The 15,975-nt window shown below is 44.0% G+C and overlaps 2 protein-coding genes across 3 annotated transcripts in view; both read left to right on the forward strand.

The window, feature by feature from the left end:
* Positions 1 to 8,750, forward strand: part of RAC2 (Rac family small GTPase 2) — a 132,073-nt gene extending 123,323 nt beyond the window's left edge. The window contains exon 7 of the mRNA XM_068255024.1: positions 8,295 to 8,750. The gene's annotated coding sequence lies outside the window, so the exon portion shown is untranslated. The remainder of the gene's footprint in view (positions 1 to 8,294) is intronic.
* A 1,741-nt stretch (positions 8,751 to 10,491) lies between these two features.
* SSTR3 (somatostatin receptor 3) overlaps positions 10,492 to 15,975 on the forward strand; it is a 42,614-nt gene continuing 37,130 nt past the window's right edge. Inside the window, exon 1 of one of the 2 annotated variants that reach the window (XM_068255025.1) lies at positions 10,492 to 11,101. The gene's annotated coding sequence lies outside the window, so the exon portion shown is untranslated. Of the gene's footprint in view, positions 11,102 to 11,423; positions 11,492 to 15,975 lie in introns of those variants that run through there. The other variant, XM_068255026.1, reaches the window with a different exon arrangement.

Here is a 15,975-nt window from a genome sequence, read left to right on the forward strand (position 1 = left end):
CCTCTTTAAACATGTCATTAGCCCTGCTGCCCTAGCTTTTGCCTTGTTCAGAACTCAGCGAGAGAGACAACCCTGCAGTTCCGCATGGGACCCGAAGCAGAGCGGCCTACGACACCATAGACTTTACACGCGGAAGTAACTTCACTCATCACTTCCTGCATTTGAGGTGAAGCGGGCAGTTGCTGTGGCCACTCTGCTCTTGGGTCCTGGGCTGATCTGCAAGGCTGTCTGTCACCGCGCTGATCTGAGGGTCTAATACAGCATGAGTGGGGGGGGGGGGGGCAATGAGAAAAAGAGGGACACCTTACTACTGATACTTTGGGAAATCACACTACCTATACTGGGGGCACCACTCTATCTGTACTGGGAGAGGGTGGGAGGAATAATGTCAGCCCCCCTCCCTGTGTCCCCAGACTCCCCAACGCTATTTGGACTCACCAGCTGCAACCTCGATCACTTCTGCCCAGATGTCACCCCTTCCATGGTGGACACATTACTACCTAGGAAGAGAGATTACTGGGAATTTTGAGTTTGCTGTGGGGGACCAGGCCACTGGGCTGGCTGCCAGGAATTTAAAGGGGAGTGGGTTACCTTTGCCTTAGGATGGTGGACCCCCAGGTTACCTTCACCCTGGGGCCCCCACGCTGCTCAAATCGGCCCTGAACACACTCCAGCCCTTCTGTCCGGTGCTGAAATGGTGCTGAATGTGGCTGTTCAGGTTCCGAACCACGTGGTCCCGAATTCAAACACCAGCACTAGTTAGAAGCTATTAGTGGCCCTCCTCTATCCAAGCTATAGGTAGACAATACCGATTGCAGTATGTTGGGTTCTGTTTAAATATTCTTTGATATGAAAGGGTGTACTGTTCCCAAGGACTCTAGAGTTTTAAAGAAACACTGAAGCGAAAAAAAATGATGATATAATGAATTGGTTGTGTGGTACGGATAATTACTAGAACATTAGTAGCAATGAAAATATTCTCATATTTTTATTTTCAGTTATATAGTGTTTTTTATAACATTGCATCATTCTCTAATATTTGCAGTTTACACACTACTCAGCATTCTAAATGATTTTACAGAGCAGGCTAGTGAACTATTAACCTCTCCTCTGGAGAGAAAAAGAAAATACAGTGACTGACACTTGAGATAACAAGCTTCAGAAGACAGAGCTCTCTGCGACTTTGAAAGTCATGGAGCTCAATGGCTCTTCACATAGATAACTACTGAAGTTTCTTAACTCTTCCAGTACTGGAAACATTAATAGACTTACAGTGGCTTGCATTCGGCCCCCTTGAAATTTTCCACATTTTGTCATATTACTGCCACAAACATGAATCAATTTTATTGGAATTTCACGTGAAAGACCAATACAAAATGGTGTACATGTGAGAAGTGGAACGAAAATCATACATGATTCCAAACATTTTTTACAAATAAATAACTGCAAAGTGGGGTTTGCGTAATTATTCATCCCCCTGAGTCAATACTTTGTAGAACCACCTTTTGCTGCAATTACAGCTGCCAGTCTTTTAGGATATGTCTCTACCAGCTTTGCACATCTAGAGACTGAAATCCTTGCCCATTCTTCATTGCAAAACAGCTCCAGCTCAGTCAGATTAGATGGACAGCGTTTGTGAACAGCAGTTTTCAGATCTTGCCACAGATTCTCGATTGGATTTAGATCTGGACTATGACTGGGCCATTCTAACACATAGATATGTTTTGTTTTAATCCATTCCATTGTTGCCCTGGCTTTATGTTTAGGGTTGTTGACCTGATGGAAGGTGAACCTCCGCCCCAGTCTCAAGTCTTTTGCAGACTCCAAGAGGTTTTCTTCCAAGATTGCCCTGTATTTGACTCCATCCATCTTCCCATCAACTCTGACCAGCTTCCCTGTCCCTGCTGAAGAGAAGCACCCCCAGAGCATGATGCTGCCACCACCATATTTGACAGTGGGGATGGTGTGTTCAGAGTAATGTGCAGTGTTAGTTTTTCGCCACACATAGTGTTTTGCATTTTGGTCAAAAAGTTCCATTTTGGTCTCATCTGACCAGAGCACTTTCTTCCACATGTTTGCTGTGTCCCCCACATGGCTTGTGGCAAACTGCAAATGGGACTTCTTATGATTTTCTGTTAACAATGGCTTACTTCCTGTCACTCTCCCATAAAGGCCAATTTTGTGCAGTGCATGACTAATAGTTGTCCTATAGACAGTCTCCCACCTGAGCTGTAGATCTCTGCAGCTCGTCCAGAGTCAGCATGGTCCTTTGGACTGCATTTCTGATCAGCGCTCTCTTTGTTCAGCCTGTGAGTATAGGTGGACGGCCTTGTCTTGGTAGGTTTACAGTTGTGCCATGCTCCTTCCATTTCTGAATGATCGCTTGAACAGTGCTTTGTGGGATGTTCAAGGCTTTGGAAATCTTTTTGTAGCCTAAGCTTGCTTTAAATTTACTGACCTGTCTGGTGTGTTCTTTGGACTTCATGGCGTTGTTGCTCCCAAGATTCTCTTAGACAACCTCCGAGGCCGTCACAGAGCAGCTGTATTTGTACTGACATTAGATTACACACAGGTGCACTCTATTTAGTCATTAGCACTCTTCAGACAATATCTACTGGCAACTGACTGCACTCAGACCAAAGGGGGCTGGATAATTACGCACACCCCACTTTGCAGTTATTTATGTGTAAAAAATGTTTGGAATGATGTATGATTTTCGTTCCACTTCTCATGTGTACACCACTTTGTATTGGTCTTTCACGTGGAATTCCAATAAAATTGATGCATGTTTGTGGCAGTAATGTGACAAAATGTGGAAAACGTCAAGGGGGCCGAATACTTTTGCAACCCACTGTATGTCTCTGCTCCTAATGTTTTATTTCTTAGCTGTACTACACATACATACATTTTCGCTTCATTGTCTCGTTAAAGAGGCCCAGTCATTGATATCTAATTGCTTAGTGCACATCAAGATAGTCACAGGAAATGAACAATGAAGGCCTAAGATTTGTTCTCCCCGTACCTCCACCAGTTGGAATAAGAATCAGGCAATCTGGTGTCTACACCTATAGAGCGTTCCAGAACTCTGTCTTTATAAGTGTGTTTTCACGTATAGGGTCTGCTGAGAGATCTATGACTGCAGTACCTACTTCTTCCATAAGATGTCACATGCAAAAAGTGAGGGATTGGTTAGGGTTAGGAGATCAGTGGGAAAAAGCATTGACATCACTGATTCAGTCAACTATCAGTAAAGGTATTTTATCAGCTGCTCACACGTAGCATAAAAACATATAATAGCCACTAATAACAGCTGCTCAATAAAAGACTGCTCAGAAAGCTTTGTTTAATAGGTTTTTTACTACAAAAATTGGGAGAGATCTGTAATCCGTACCCATAAACATGTGACTGTGTGTGGCTGAAACAGCTGACATCAGCAGCACCATCGGCTGCAACTTCTGCAAGAAATACATTCTGACATTGGAGTGGAAGATTTTTCTTGCCCAAAAAATGTAATTCTCCGGGACAGATTTTGGCATAGGTGTAGGAGGAGCACCGCTTGGCAATGCCAAAGTCCCCTGGTGGTGAGTGATGAGAAGCAGTGCAAACCCCAAACAACGGGACATGGCTCAGACATTGGATGAGCACCAAGCTTCAGATCATCAGCACTACACTGGAGACACGTCTCATGCATGGAGATGTGAATCTGTAACACACGTGCGTCATGCTCTCCACTCTGTCCCAGAAACTCCCATCAAACGCTTCCCTCTTGGCTGGAGTTCAGCTTCAGAAAGTCCACAGGGGATATCTGGATGCAGCGGATGGATCCTGGATATGTGGTGGGATGAGCAGAAGATGTGGGGAGGGGAAACATGGAGATGAGTGTATTATATAAGCTATCCCCCCTTCTCTGCTGCCATCCATGAATATTGATGGAGCTTAGTATCCTGTACACACAAAGAGGCGCCCAGTATAGCAAGTTGTAAGTCTTTACATATAAATCATACACCACCATCAGGAAACGCAACTTTTTTAGAACAGAGAACACAGGAAATGTCAATCCCATTCAGATCAACATTGCATTATACACACAGTGCCATCTTGTGGTTGTTTTATTATACTGCACTTTAAGGTTATAATACTGTTGATACTTCCAACAAATACATATTTTTGGCTGGTGGTGATTGAATAATATTTTCCCAGCTTGGCTGGTATTGTTTAGGAACAGATAAAAAGTTTGCTATTATTTATCCCAGGATAATATGAGACATCTATAGAAGCATTGTCAGGCGGTTTATATTCTAATCATGGTACCTCCGTAAAATTCTGTCCTTTTTGTAAGTGGAGAAACCAGGTAGACCAGCACCCAAATGGGGACAGACCTGTGCTAGAGCGGATAGACCCAGTAGCCCTGAATGGGTCAAGTAAAGTCCAACACGAAGAGTCCACAGCACCATGTCAGTAATATATAGCTCTTTTATTGTTTAAAAAGACAAAGAGATAGCCATAACAGCGACAGACGTTGTTTCGGACAAGGTCCTTCCTCAAGCTGTATCAGAGCCTGATACAGCTTGAGGAAGGACCAGAGCTGGGACAAGGTCCTCCAGCACCCAAGGCTGAGACACCAAAGTGTGCCCCCCATTCCTCCCACCCCAGCTGTCACACACTGATTGCTATTAGACTAAGGCTCCTCCCCATCCCTCCCACCCCAGCTGTCACATACTGATTGCTATTAGACTAAGAGGCCCCTCCATCCCTCCCACCCCAGCCATCACACACTGATTGCTATTACACTAAGAGGCCCCTCCCTCATCCCTCCCACCCCAGCCTTCACACACTGATTGCTATTACACTAAGAGGCCCCTCCCTCATCCCTCCCACCCTAGCCGTCACACACTGATTGCTGTTAGACTAAGAGGTGCCCCAGGGCTCCTAACCACCACCACAACACCTTCATCTCTAGTTATCTGGCTTACAGTCACTGCCATGTATCCCCTTTTCTTATTTCTCTTTGATTCAAACACAATAGGGGAATGATAGCTGAGTGAGTTCTGTGCCCCCGCCTACACTGCGCCCTGAGGCTGGAGCCTCTCTCGCCTCGGCCCGGCCCTGGGAAGGACCTTGTCCGAAACAGCGTCTGTCGCTGTTATGGCTATCTCTTTGTCTTTTTAAAGAGAACCAGAGATGAAGCAACCTCATGTATTTTACCTTATAAATCAGTGGGAACATGACAGTAAACACCTAATCTGCTCTTTGTTACATTGTTCTCTGTTTAATTTGCCTGTTATCACCTCTAAGATAAGAATCCCGACTAAGCAGTCGGTCTGGCTTTGCTACAGAATAATTATAGCTGAGACTGTGTTCTTTGCTGTCTTCAAGTCCAAGCCTGCCCCCTGCTGGCTTTGCTCAGGAATCATTATAGCTGAGTCATTATAGCAAAGCCAGACTCAATGCTCAGTCCGGGATTCTTATCTCAGCTAGATAACAGACACTTTTAGCAGTGAGGATGGAACAGAGAGCATGGTAAATGTTTTCTCTAATGTTCCCACTGATTTCTATGGTAAAATACACAAGGGTGCTTCGTCTCTGGTTCACTTTAAACAATAAAAGAGCTATATATTACTGACATGGTGCTGTGGACTCTTCGTGTTGGACTTTTTGTAAGTGGTTGTGATCAGAGGTGCTCGGATACCCACAATTACGAATAGAAACGGATATCCGACTCGAGTGCGGTTTTGAGTCGAATAACCGCATGTAATCACGAATCATGATTACATGCGGTTATTCTAGCATGATTACATGCTAGAAACATCAAATTTGCCAGATATGTTAAGAAGTACAGTTTTTCAAAAAGACCTTATAGTTTTTGAGAAAATCGATTTTAAAGTTTCAAACGAAAAAAGTATAGAGTAACTCGTGATCACGAGTCGGGCAACGAGTGCGTTCATGATCAGTATTTGTAATCGAGAGCCGATTATGATCTCATGATTGCAAAAAATGGCTCGTGACCACAAGCTTGCAATGAGCACCACTGGTTGTAATGTTGTTAACTTTTTACGACATTATCAGTGGCGTAGCAATAGGGGTTGCAGAGGTAGCGACCGCATCGGGGCCCTTGGGTTAGTTGTAATTTGATCTCTGTAATTTGATCAGTTGTAATTTGATAAACACAGGATGTTAACAATAGGTCTGCTTCCATGAAAGCAGGAAGTAGACACTTTATTGGAGTTATTGCAGGATTTGTATCAGCTGTGACAAAGAAATGTTTTTCTTCAAAGGTTATTATGCTGCTTATCTTTTAGAGCAGAGAGGAAGTTTTGGGGTCAGGTTTAAAGAGAAACTGAAGCCATTTATTGTATTTCTTTTTATTGAGCAGTTACCTTAAAGAGGAACTGTCGCAAAAATCTTACAATTTAAAACACATACAAGTAAGACATACATTTCTTCCAGAGTAAAATGAGCCATAAATTACTTTTCTCCTATGTTGCTGTCACTTACAGGAGGTACCATAGTAGAAATCTGACATTACCGACATGTTTTGGGTTAGTCCATCTCTTCATAGGGGATTCTCAGCATGGCCTTTATTCTTTATAAAGACACTCCCTGAAAAAGATTTATACAAAGATGCTGGCCAGCCTCCCTGCTTGCTCACCGTACACTTCTTTGGCAGTTGGACGGAGCAACCACCATTCACTAAGTGCTTTTAAAAATAAAGAAAACCCTGAGAACCCCCCATGAGAAGATGGGCTAGTCCAAAATCTGTCAGTAATGTCAGATTTCTACTACCTACTGTAAGTGACAGCAACATAGGAGAGAAGTAATTTATGGCTCATTTTACTCTGGAAGAAACACACTTCTTATTTGTGTATGTTTACATGTATTTAAAATTGTAAGATTTTCGCAGCAGAGATCCTTTAAGCATTAAAGAGACACTGAAGCGAAAAAAAAATTATGATATTATGATTTGTATGTGTAGTACAGCTAAGAAATAAAACATTAAGATCAGATACATCAGTCTAATTGTTTCCAGTACAGGAAGAGTTAAGAAACTCCAGTTGTTATCTCTATGCAAAAAAGCTATTAACTCTCCGACCAAGTTTAGTCGTGGAGAGGGCTGTTATCTGACTTTTATTATCTCAAGTGTTATTGTACTGTTTACTTTTCCTCTGCTAGAGGAGAGGTCATTACTTCACAGACTGCTCTGAAAGAATCATTTTGAATGCTGAGTGTTGTGTAATCTGCACATATTATCGAATAATGCAATGTTAGAAAAAACACTATGTACATGAAAATAAAAGTATGAGAATATTCTCTTTGCTGCTAATCTTCTAGTAATTATTCATAGTACACAACCAATTCACTATATCATATTTATTTTTTCGCTTCAGTGTCTCTTTAAGATCCAAGCTGACTTGCTGCATCCCGCGGCAGAACGAGGTATTTGTCCCCTTGAAATCCCGGGGAAAAACTCTGCTTTTGCAGAATTTTGCTGCCGGGGGGAGGCAGAGCTGTGTGCAGTAGCTCTGCCTCTAATCCAGTCATTCTCCACCGATCTCCGCCTCTCCCCGCCCCTCTTAGTCTACTTTCACTGAAAGGGGCGGGGAGAGGCGGAGGTTGACTGTACTGAAGGCAGAGCTACTGCACACAGTTCTGCCTCCCCCGGGCAGCAAAATCTGCAACTTGTAAAGTCGTGAAATTTTGCCCCGGTATTTCAGGGGGTTAAATACCTCATTCTGGTGCGGGGATGCAGCAAATCAGCTTGGATCTTAATGCTTAGAGGGGTTCTCTTGCACTTCTATCGGCCCCCTGCAGCTGGAATGTCCCGTGCAGTCCTCCTCCGATCACCCGTCACCCGCCGCCGGCACTGATGTAATTATTCGTCTAACTAGATCAATAGAAGTGCGGCTGCGCGGCCGTGGCGTCAGCGGGAGCTTACTGCGCAGGTGCAGTACAGGAAAACTTCGTACTGCGCCACGGCTGTGCAGCTGCATTTCTATTTGTCTAGTTAGACGATTAATTACACCGGTGCCGGGGGCGGGGAACGGGTGATCGGAGAAGGATGTGCAGGAGAACCCCTTTAAGGTAACTGCGCGATAATACGTGTTAAAATCAATGGCTTCAGACTCTCTTTAAGAAATGCTAAGAAGCAGCATCAGTATGCAGATGTGCAGGGCTGGGTGACAGGGACTGATTTCCTGTTTAAGAAGAGGTGGGAGGATTCTGCTGCATGCAGTCCATCATCTTCATCCTATCTTCTCTCTTCGCTTCCCTGATTGTCTCTCTTTTGTTTCTCGCAGGATCACAGGAGAGGATTCCCCCGGCTTGCTACCGCAAACACCGAGCTTATCGTCAACCACACCCTGTCCTGAATACAGATCGTTGTAAACCCCCCCCCATCACCCCCTGAAGACCCCGCCCTTCCCAGTGGCCTCACCCCCATCACCCGACATATCCACTCCCTGCAGACCCCGCCCTTCCCAGTTGCCCCACCCCCACCACCCGACACATCACTCCCTGGAGACCCCGACCTTCCCAGTGGCCCCACCCCCATCACCCGACACATCACTCCCTGGAGACCCCGCCCTTCCCAGTGGCCCCACCCCATCACCCGACATATCACTCCCTAGAGACCCCGCCCTTCCTAGTCGCTTAGTATCACTCATTGCATTTTAAATTGTTGTCTTCCGAAGATGTATTTTTCATTTGTGAGCTCATCAAGTTGTTTTGAATAGAAATAAATATTTTGTTTGTTAGTCTGTGTGCCTCTGGTCGTTTTCTTCACCCAAGAAACATGCTTTGCCTGATTTTTCCTATTATTATTACTTTTTATCTATATAGCGCCAAAATCTTCTGTAGCACTTAATGCTAGGTACACACGTTGCGTTTTTGCGGTCAATAGATGCATTCGATTGATAATTTCCGACATGTCCGATATTACTTTCGTTCGTTTTACCATTCAATTCCTCATAGAATTTGAAGAGACTCTGTATCAAAATTTTCAGCCTTATTTCTTCTATCCTATAAGTTCCTATACCTGTTCTAATGTGGTCTGGCTTACTGCAGCCTTTCCTAGTTGCACAGTGGCTGTGTTATCTCTGTTATATAATCTAATCTTCTCTCCTCTGACGGCTTTATCGGGCTCAGGCAGGAATGTGCTGCTCTGCTTGTGATAGGATAGAAGCTATACACACCCTCTCCAGGCTCACACTGAGCTACTCTCAGCCTATCACATGCCATGTCTTTTGTTTGTAAGCACTGCCTAAAACTGGCAATTACAAGCCAGGATTGCAGCAGGGAGTGGCAGAAACAGCACAGAGGGGCCCAGGAGAACATAATGAATAGAATGGTATGCTTTTTATTGTATTCTTGTAAGAATTTTAGAGTACAGATTCTCTTTAATGGAAATTGATAAGAAAAGATAAGAGGATTGAGCAGGAATTCAAGCTGAAAAACGAATTGAAAATCCATCGAACGGGAAATCGACCGAAAAAATGCATCGTGTGTCCCCAGCATTACATAGTACAACAGACGATAATGGGGAGCATGTTCCTATAGTGGCTGGGTGGGTAATGGTTAAGGGCTCTGTCTCTGACACAGGTTCAAATCTCGGCTCTTCCTGTTCCGTAAGCCAGCATCTATTCAGTAAGGAGATCTCGGGCAAGACTCCCTAACACTGCTACTGCCTACTGAGTGCGCTCTAGTGGTTGCCTTGCAAGTGCTTTGATTCTGACTGGAGAAAAGTGCTATACAAATACTGAAATTATATTATTATCTATATGTTGAGCTCTATCAGAACTGCAGAAGGGATATTTGAAGCATTTCCTGCAAGCCAGTGTTTGCCGGACTGTGTAAGAGTCCCATTCAGACTGTGGAGCTTTTCAGGCGATTTCCGCAGCCCTTCGAATCACCGGCGATCGCTACAGCTTTAAAAAAAAAGCACTAGCGTAATTAATAGAACATGGCAGTGATCTCACTGCAGCGATCACCAGCAAATCAGAAACACGGTGCGTGCAGCGCTTTTTTGCGGTTTTCACGCAATCGTGGCTCAAATCTTTAAAAAACCATAAATTGCAATGGCTCAAAAATCGCGTTCTTGTTCAGTTGAAAAAAACAAGAAAAAAATCTGCGGTTTTGCGATCCCCAGTGTGAATGAGTCTTAACATTTGTAACGTGGGGAATGGGGATAATCCCGTATCCCCCGGATGCCAGCTCTGTCAGTGCAGCCTTTGGGTGCAGCGGTCTGCAGGAAGACAGGAACCTGTGCAGCGGTCTGCAGGAAACGTATCTCTACGTGTGTGTGTGTCAGCCCAGCAGAGCAGAGGGTCTATGAATGGGGCTGGATGGATGCCTGCAGAAAAGTGAATGAGGAATGGGGGGGAGTAAAGGAATGACGCAGTGACATGGGGGAGGTCACTGTATGATTCCCATTATTAACTCTCAGTCTGCCTCCTAACAAGAGTCTTCCCAAGACATGATCTGTCCGGGAGTCTGCAGAGGGAAAGGGTTACAGAGCATGATGGGATCTCTCATCTGCCCTCAGCCCCTTTTGGGAAATCTGATTTCCCATGGCAATGAGTCATTGGAATCCTTGCTGTATTTATTGGTGGTCTCAGTGCAGAGAGGCAGCATGCCATGAGAGGAGATCAGGAGAAGCTCAGACCTGCTGTCTTCTGCCTCCTCTCCATCTCTTCTCAATTCCCCCTTTTCCTTAAAAAAAAAAAACTCTCTCTTTTTGTTTCTGTGTCCATCCCTCTCCCTCTCTCCCTATATATTTATAGCTCCCTCTGTGTCTCTCACTCCCACTCACTCGCCCCCCCTCCTCTCTCCACCTTCCCAGCCCTGGATTGGTTTGCAACCTGCGTGCCACTGACAGACAAATCCTTGAAAGGGAGAGATAGAGATACAGGGAGCCTGGAACAGGTGAAAAGGAAAGAGAGTAAGATTGTAAAGCGAGGAATACAGGCGGGAGAGGGGGAGAATTCTCTCCTACAGGTGAACAAGTCATCAGAAGCTGCAGGAAACACCTTGGTCCACTTGCAGGAGGCGCAGGACTGGCATTCCATGAGCTGGGAGACACAGCTACGTCTGAGAGCCCTTCACTCAGGTATGTAGAAGTCATCGTATAACTTTAAGTACGTTGATCGTATGTATGGTCTTAAGAGGGGGGTTGACTTCTCAAAGCTAATCCTCTAACAATCGTTAGTGCAAATAAGGAGTCTTGTATTCAAAACTCAACCTGTATCCAGAAGATCATTCTTTTGAGGTCCTCTTGTACCTTGTACATTTCCCTGCAGCGATGTTAGAAGGACTCGGGCAAATTCCATACTACCTGGACACTCGGAAGGGTTGCCGTAGATGGAACAACGTTTTTATCATGAAAAGAAATGATTTATCCAGGAGAGAAGTAGACAGCGTAACATGCATCAGAAAGTGGCAGTTTTGGGTCATCCTTTGTCACGCCACGCATAGTACACATGCGAAGGACCTTGCTCAGGTAGGTAGAAGTCCTATAACTACCTAGAAATCTTGGTAACACTGAAGGTGGCCACTAACAGTCCAATTTCTAGCGAAAAATGTTTGAGCGATCAGAAATTCAAATCGGATTGGTTGTAAATAATTTTAGTTGACGGACACAACCGATTACAAACGACTATAAAAATAGTTGTCCAATTGGATTTTTGTCAAACCAAAATTTGGATTTTCTTGTTGGCTGTGATAGATAGGAAGCAAAGATTGGTTCGTTGATGGTGTAATGAACAATTTTTATTCCGATCAGAATTTCTGATCGCTCGAATGACTTTTTGCTAGAAATTGGACCGGTAGTGGCCACCTTTAGGCTAGGTTTACAGTGGTGCGTTGCGGTGTAACAAACGCTTTGTAACATGGATTGCCGCACTGCCATGCGACACCTTTGTGGCACTTACAGTGCGGCAGGTGCGTTGCGGTATCGGAACAACACCGTACGGCATCGTAGAGCACTGAATGCGGTGCATTTACGCAAAACGCGTTAACAGTGACACATACTTTTCATTGACTGTATGCTTCCCTGTATACAACGCAAAGCGCAGTTAACACACTGAGCCACTTCCCATTCCGATGCACTGCTTTTATTGCTGGAAACACAAAACGCACTGTGAACCTAGCTTTGAAGGTCTGTTTTTCTGCAACAAAACGCATTTTGGGGCAATCCCACTGTTTTCCATGTGACCGGTCCACACGTACAGTGCAGCTTTCTCTCATTTAATAGCATGGCAAACTAAACGCACATTTCAATGCCTCAAATAGGAACATTACGTATTTTGCAGCATTTTTAAAAGACAGAATCAACAGCGCCCAATCAGAAAAGAGTTTGCAGCTGTTAAGTTTACTTCAGTCTCCTACAAGCTGCTCTGTGATTGGCTGCCTGGGACTACTGCCCATCATGCCTCCTTCCTGTATAACTCTCATTTTTAGTCCATTCTTCAGTCTTTATCACAATCTCAGACCTACAGCGGTGATCATTGCTTTATTATATCCCAGCACAGATCTGCATTGCGTAGTCAGGAATGGATGGTTTTATAGCATCTTTAGTCTTTTTAGCTGTGATTTTTGTCCCCTAGCCTTCTCATAAAATCAGATTTGGGGAGTTTTTAGCGTGTTACACTTTGACCTTGTAGGGTTCTATATGACGGCATCTCCCGCAGATGCCTGCCACATGTCACAGCGTGACGTAGCCCTTATGACTATTTATAGCCTGTCACACTTATTCCGTAAGTTGCTGCAAAACGCAACACTGACGTGCTGGACGGAGTATCCAATAGCAACCACCGCAGACTGGTCTAATGCAGGAATACAGCTAAATCGCTCCGATTGGTTTATCTGGGTTATGTCTTCTCATATTATCATCCTCCTATTAGAGAATAAGCCTGTATATATGTTTTTTTGTTTTAGGTGTTATTTTATTTTTGGGTTATAGGAATAAATGGCGTGCAATCCCATTACTGTAGCATGCTCTGCATCCTGTATGTGATGATATTAATCATAGCACTGATTCCCTGTGTTATCTCTGTGGCTGGTCTTGTCCTTCTGGTTGTCATGGGGAACAGCAGTTGCTATAGGCTGTATTCTCCGATCATCATTGTGATATTTCCCTCTGCATTGTGCCGGTGCTGTGGCACATTGTGGCTTTGCATACATTCCCTCGGTGGCTTGCGTCACTGGCTATGGCTCTTACTCTCTGTCCTTGAGTCCTTTCATCGTACACATATATAAATATATATCTGGAGCCTTTTTTGTGTTCTTTTTATGATGCTGTGCATGGCTTTAAAGTGGACCTGAACTCTTGCATAGGACAGAAGGAAAACAGAGATAAATGCTCCCTGTAGGTATTTAGAGAGTTTAGCCTGTCTAAATCCCCCCCTTATCTGTGACTTATCACAACTGTAATTTGATATCTCAGCCACATCAGATGGCTGCCTCGGCACTGCAGCTAATTTGTAAACACAGGATGTTAACCCCATGTTGCCTATAGACCTAAACCAGCAGCAGCAGCACAACCTGAACGTACCCGGCACTGCACTTAAAGTGGACCTGAAGTCTTGCAAGGAAAACAGAAAAATGCACCCTGTGTGTTTTTAGAGAGTTTAGCCTGCCTAATACCCCCTCATGTGACTAATAACAAGTTGTAATTTGATCTCTCAGCTGTGTCAGCTGGCTGCCTTGGCAAAGCAGCTAATTTGTAAACACAGGATGTTAACCCTATGTCTGCTGTCTAGTGACCGCGCCCCTGTCTGGTGACCATGCTCCCATCACTGGGCGCCAGGACATAGCATTCTTTAGTGGTGGTAGGGTTTATATAAGTCAGGAAGTTAGTTATCAGAGTCAAGTCACGCTGTAACACGGAACAAGCCATGCACAATGCATGTGATATAAAGACTGGAAGATAAATGCATTGGTTCATGGCCTGAAAATCACATATTCAGGGGATGAGTCTTAATACAGCAAGTTTTATTTTTATCTTTCCTTTTATCGCAAAATAGCTGATAACCCGGCGTTCCCCGGGAATGTATTTGGCTGGTGTTGGCTCCACCCACTTTTCTAACCCTAACACACAATTACTCAATGACCAAGTTTGTGAGCCTTGGCATCAATAATTTGTATTTTCCCATAGAAATTAAACAAATCAGATTGGCATTTGTTACTCTGCCCCTCTCCAGCATTTGAACCCCAGTCACCCAACTGTAGCAGGTTTGAGGCATCTGCTATTAACAGTGTAAAAATGGCAGCAATTTTAATATTACCCTTGAATATCAACAGGTGAGTTTTGATTGGCTAATATAGGCTCCACCCACTTTCCTGAATATTAATCCCAGTCACCCAGTGACCATCTGGGCAAAGTTTTAGAACCCTGCCATTAACAGTGTAAGAATGGCTGCAGTTTATATTTTCTCAGTGAAATTTGTTTTAGGCTCTGCCCACTTTTTTGTAACCTGGACAGACAGTCACTCAATGACCAAGTTTGTGAGCTTTTGGGTCCTTGGCATCAATAAAAAGAAATGTGATTGGCTGTTTGTGGCTCCGTCCCCTTTTTTGAATTTGAACCCCAGTGACCCAATGACTGACTGTACCAGGTTTAAGGCTTGTGCCATTAACAGTGCAAGAATGGCAGTCATTTTAATATTCCCCTTGAAAATCAACAGGTGAATATTAATTGGCTTTTTCAGGCTCCACCCACTTTTCTGAGTATTAATCCCAGTCACCCAGTAACCAACTGTGCAATGTTTGGGAACCCTGCCATTAACATTGAAGAAGGGCTGAAGTTTAAATTTTCCCAGGGAAATCTGTGTTTGACTCCACCCACTTTTTGTAACCTTGACACACAGTCACTCAATGATCAAGTTTGTGAGTTTTTGGCTTCCTGGCATCAAAGCTGTGTGAATTGAAGCAGTTTATCCAGCAAAGAAATCTGATTGGCTGTTTGTGCCTCCGCCCCTTTAGTGAATTTGAGCCCCAGTCACGTAATGACCGACTGTAGCAGGTTTGAAGCCTCTGCCATTAACAGTGTAAGAATGGCAGCAGTTTCAATATTCCCCTTGAAAATCAATAGGAGAATTTTGATTGGCTGTTGCAGGCTCCACCTACTTTCCTGAATATTAATCCCAGTCACCCAGTGACCAACTGTGTCAAGTTTGAGAACCCTGCCATTAACAGTGTAAGAATGGCTGCAGTTTACATTTCCCCATGTAAAAAGTTAGTTGTTTTTGGCTCCGCCCACTGTTTCTAACCTTGACATACAGTCACTCAATGACCAAGTTTATGAGCTTTGGGGTCCTTGGCATCAATAAGTTGCATTTTTCCATTTAAATTAAACAAATCTGATTGGCTGTTTGTGGCCCGTCCCCTTTTCAGAATTTAAACCTCAGTCTCCCAGTGACTGACTGTACCAGATTTGAGGTCTCTGCCATTAAGAATGTAAGAATGACAGCAATGTAAATATTCCCCTTGAAAATCAATAGGTGAATTATTGATTGGCTGTTGTAGGCTCCACCCACTTTCCTGAATATTAATCCTGGTCATCCAGTGAGTGACCAACTGTGTCAAGTTGGAGAACCCTGCCAATAACAGAATGGCTGAAATCAATCTAACAAATCTAATTGGCTGTTTGTGGCTCCACCCTCTTTAGTGAATGTGGACCCCAGTCAATGACTGACTGTATCAGGTTTGAGGCATATGCCATTAACAGTGTAAGAATGGTAGCAATGTAAATATTCCCCTTGAAAATCAACAGGTGAATTTTGATTGGCTGTTGTAGGCTCCACCAATTTTCCTGATTATTAATCCCAGTCACCCAGTGACCAACTGTGGAAAGCTTGAGAACCCTGCCATTAACATTGTAAGAATGGCTTCAGTTTATATTTGACCAGTGAAATTAGTTTTTGGCTCCGCCCACTTTTTGTAACCTTGACACACAGTCACTCAATGACCACGTTTATGAGCTTT

This window comes from Hyperolius riggenbachi, chromosome 9 (assembly GCF_040937935.1).
Source record: "Hyperolius riggenbachi isolate aHypRig1 chromosome 9, aHypRig1.pri, whole genome shotgun sequence".
Taxonomy (NCBI): Eukaryota; Metazoa; Chordata; class Amphibia; order Anura; family Hyperoliidae; genus Hyperolius; species Hyperolius riggenbachi.